This window comes from Adiantum capillus-veneris, chromosome 23, assembly GCF_014529385.1.
Source record: "Adiantum capillus-veneris isolate H3 chromosome 23, ASM1452938v2, whole genome shotgun sequence".
In the NCBI taxonomy this organism is placed as follows: domain Eukaryota; kingdom Viridiplantae; phylum Streptophyta; class Polypodiopsida; order Polypodiales; family Pteridaceae; genus Adiantum; species Adiantum capillus-veneris.
In genome coordinates, this window is record NC_140953.1 from 8,404,303 (window position 1) to 8,409,047 (window position 4,745).

General features: G+C 43.1%; 1 pseudogene across 1 annotated transcript; it reads left to right on the top strand.

The window, feature by feature from the left end:
* Nucleotides 1–125: 125 nt before the first annotated feature.
* On the top strand, nucleotides 126–2,008 carry LOC147427391 (uncharacterized; annotated as a pseudogene). Its single transcript, XR_015186029.1, has 4 exons — nucleotides 126–376; nucleotides 651–736; nucleotides 854–1,018; nucleotides 1,109–2,008. The product of XR_015186029.1 is annotated as an uncharacterized LOC147427391 (transcript).
* The last annotated feature ends 2,737 nt before the right edge of the window (nucleotides 2,009–4,745 follow it).

Consider the following 4,745-nt stretch of genomic DNA (forward strand, 5'->3'; position numbering starts at 1 on the left):
GGCCGTATGATCCGGGTATAGGGCAAGGGCCTAGATCATGCCAAGTGGCCAGCTCTAGGCTCAAATGAGTATAAAAGCCCATTAAGGATCACCAAGTAAACATACGCCCCTCTCTCTCTCTCTCTCTCTCTCTCGCGCGCGCGCGCGCGCAACCCTGTCTCTTAGACATTGCAGCAGGAACTGCATTCAGGCACAGAATCGTGCGGCAGCAGTTATGACCATGAATAGTGCAAATTCCATGCGCTGGGGCCGCACTGGTGCAAGCGGCTGCGAAGTCTCCTTGCAAGTGCCAGTAGTGGATGGAAACGACAATAACGTGAAGATGTCAGTGTACTCCTTGCTAGCACCGCAGCCGCCACTGCATACGATAATGCAGGTATGCAGCTTATGACCTATGACCTAAACTCATTAAGTGCGTTAATGATACTGCCTGCTAGTGCCTCTAGCACTAGATCCGTGTTAATGCAGGTGGGCATCTTATGAACTATGACCTAAGCTAAGCAGGTGGTATGTAGATAACTAGAGCTAATCAAATTCTTCATGAGCAGGAGTTAGTTAATTATACTCTATTATACCTGGTTTTCTAGTGCGTTTTCAATTAACATATGGTCGTTAATGCCATCTAATTGATTGGGTGTTGCATGTGTCAGTCTTTGCCGGCAACATTAAATGACAACAGTGCCATAAAACCGCTGCCGACGACTGTGGTCATCCACAAGATTCCAGCATCTGTGAGGTGTGTACTAGATTAACCCCTTCACACGCACTCAATAGGCATATGTTTATGAATGTTTTTCTCAATGTATCCCTATCGAGCTTTTTGAAAGAAATTTTCTAAGTCTAATTAATGCAGGCAACAAGACCTGCTTAAGTTAGATTCATTTTGTGCTGAGAACAATTTGATGCAAGGGGGAGGCCAGTGCCTACTTGCTGCAAAATTCCATTTCATGCAGAATCTGCTTGTGCGGGTACAGAGTAGCGATGTGGAAGTCGATTATGTCCACATACCATTGAGCAAGTAAGTATAATGATTTTACTGCTAAAATCTAAAATGATTAACATTTTCCTTTGATAGAAGTCCTAATTATCAAAAGTATCAAAACTGCAGGAAAGGAGCCCATAAAGGGTTTTCTGTCATAAATTTCACTAAATTGAAAGCAACATTGATGTTCAATGCTCTTCTTCATGAAAGACAAGTGGAAATAGGCCCGCAAAGTCATGCATTTGTTTGCAAAGTTGCATTTGTTGAAAAACAAATAGACGTGAGTACAACTTCTTCACCATTGTCAAGTGGTGCAGAATTTGGCTCTACTCTTGCCACTTTGCAAAAGCCATGCTTTTCAATCCACCATGCAACGGTGGCAAGTACAAGCTCATCGAGTGTCTTCAGCGATGTCATCACCAAATCAGCCCTGGAGATATTAATGTTGAGCATGAGGATGTCCTTCACCTTAATTTGCCTTCATCCAGATCAGCTATGGCCTTGCCTGAAGAACTAGGGACCATTGGACATGTGCAAAGAAAGTCCATAAAGAGAGAGGAAGGAGAGAATTTCTCGATGGCGAGCTCCGCATCATGGGCTGAGTGGTCAACAGCAACGAAGCTTACAACGATGCCAATGAATGGGGGCAAAGAAAGAAAGAGGGAGAAATTGAAGGAAAATGGACAACAGCAGGTGGCAATATATTGGCCACCGAATATGATGTCAGTAGCGATGAGGAGAAAGCTGGCAGCACATCTAAAATTGAATAGGAGTGTCTACTAAAAAAAAGTCTAACAAGAAAAAAGTAAAAATGTTGGATTCAGGAGGTGGGATCATAGAATCCATGCCACGACCATTGTTGTCAAATGTGGTTGTGTCCAATTGTCATTTCGATGATGAGGCCGGTGTTGGTATGAGACAAAGATAAGGAATGTATACCATGGTATGCTCACATTTTTCTTCAACGGGATGAGCAAGTTGTCTGTCTCTCGAGTCCTTTCATGTACACTAATCCTACTATGTTAATCACAACGTTCAAGCCATATTGTATACATACCATCTCTCTCTCTCTCTCTCTCTCTCTCTCTCTCTCACACACACACACACACACACACTGTCACGGGAACCGAATAATAGAGATAGACAGCAAAACAGAGGAAGAAATCTTTGTATTGATAGTGTTTGATACAACAGAGGAGCAATTGAATATATATATGGGCGCACTCCGTTGTACGGAGCTCGAACCTCTCGACCACCCCCGAGCTTCAATTCGCTTGCATGCAGCGTCTCACTCACACTCGCACTCGCACTCGCACTCGCCGAAGAGAGAATGGTGAATCCCCCCAAAACGCACCACCCGTCCTTTTATTCTCCTCCAAAAGCTTGCGACCTCTTAAAATAGCCGCTTTTCTATTTTTGGCGTTCGGTCGACTCGACTTGCGCGCCAATATACCTGCGAGAACAAGGTAAAAAAACGTGATCGCGAAGCGATCCGTAGAGGTTTGTTTTTTTTTTTTTTTTTTTTTAAAAGTCCACAATTTTTCAGCTGTCTTCAACTGAACATAACTCCCAAACAAAGCCAAAACAGCCCAAGTCCGTCTCATACAATCTTGTTGCCCTCGCTGCGCTCTTCGACGGCTATGTGATGGAAAATTTCCATAGCCTGCTCCGATTTGCTGAAAATCAACTTGCAAAACAGCATTTTCTACAAAAACGATGCAAAAACAACAAATCCAACTTTTTTCTCAATCTTTGGCCTTCAACGAGCATCAAAACATCAAAATCTCTAAAGACTCAAAGAACCAAAGTTGTTCCTTATAACGCACGCTTCAATCGCTTCATACATCACTTTTTCAAAATCCCACGTTAACGCCTTCAAAAATGCCCCAGAAAGTGCCTTCCGGATCAAAAAATTTTATCGGACGAAAACAATCCACACATCCTTCTACACAGTGGACTATGTTTAAAATGACAAAAACTTCCTAGAAAACAAAATTTATTACTAAAACACCTCGAAATCAAGTCTTGTTACAATCTCCCCTTTTCAAAATTAACTCTGTCCTCAGAGTTGGAAGGAGGGAAATTCGCTTTGCAAAACACCGAGTGCGAGTGCGAGTGCGAGTGAGACGCTGCATGCAAGCGAATTGAAGCTCGGGGGTTGTCGGGAGGTTCGAGCTCCGTACAACGGAGTGCGCCCATATATATATTCAATTGCTCCTCTGTTGTATCAAACACTATCAATACAAAGATTTCTTCCTCTATTTTGCTGTCTATCTCTATTATTCGGTTCCCGTGACACACACACACTACAGGCGTTATCCCATTGGTTCACTCTTGCAAATGTAAGCAAAGAAGATGTTTCCATGTGGAGACTCTCTCTCTCTCTCTCTCTCTCTCTCTCTCTCTCTCTCTCTCTCTCTCTACCTTCCCCCCTGTGTGTGTGTGTGTGTGTGTGTGTGTGTGTGTGTGTGTGTGAGACCACATAGGGATGACATCGAAATCAAAACTCCTCTCTCTCTCTCTCTCTCTCTCTCTCACACACACACACACACATGCACCCGGACTTGTGTGCCAATGTCACAACAATACAAAATTGGCTAGGAGGCCGGTTGTCTATGAGTGGGTGAAGCAGATCGGAGCTACCGCGTCGCCCATCACTACAAGACAACAAAGAGATAGAGAATGGTACGGCTTTTGGCTCATCTCCCAAAATTGGTAAGCCCATACTCGACATCATCAGCATTTTTCCAACATTCCATTCATTTTAGGTGGTGGATTTGCAACATCGGGCCCTATTTTCGTCTTAGTTTTCGCTTCGAGCATTGGTTATTTTTTGACACTTTTGTCTAGCGGCAAAAGTCGGCATTGGATTCTAGTCATCACCGATCTACATGCTTTCTCATGAATGGAACTCAAAGTCTAAAGTCACCTTCCATTGAAACCAAGCTAGATCCAGATAAGACTATGGCAAAATCAAAATAGTGTCGGGGGATTTGTGTTTGAAAGGTGAGCCGGGAAGGCGTGGGGCCTCTGTCTGTGAGAGGTGTATGGAAGACAGTTGTAGCAGACACCATGAATGTAGACAAAGCTTGAAATTAAAAGCTTGAACAAGATCCTGAAGCTTGATTATCATTAACAGTACCATTGTTTTAATTAAATGTTAATTCAAGAGTTTAAGCTCCATACATCCGTTTAACCTGCCTTAATTCATATTATAATAGAGAAAATAACACTTCAACTATCTCGATGATGATAGTGTTGAGATCGATGATGATGATATTGTTATGCTTTCCCCTTTACCTTAATTGGCCTGCCAAGCTTGCCTTGATAATATTTCTCTCCTTCGTTCTTCTCGTGCTGCTTCAAGAGAGAGAGAGAGATGGTAGGATTAGAGCGGGCTATGGTGGCTTTGATTAGATTGGCTATGGAACCTTGGATTAGAGTGGGCTAGGGAAGCTTTGATTAGATTGGCTGTGGAAGCTTGGATTAGAGTGGGCTAGGGAAGCTTGGATTAGAGTGGCTATGGAAGCTTTGCTTAGGATTAGAGTGCTCAAAGCTTCTGGCTTCCTGCCTGCTAATACACCAGAATACTAAAACTTGAATATCTCCTAATCGGTGGAGAATTAGCCTCTGTGCATAAGACGCAAAAATGTTTAGAACACCCTTTTCCTTCTCTCAAAGTAGCCCGTTTTGTCCAGAAACCTGTTTTACAAAAAAATTCCAAAATAGGACTTTTTCGGCCTCCCTCATGCACAGATGTGAA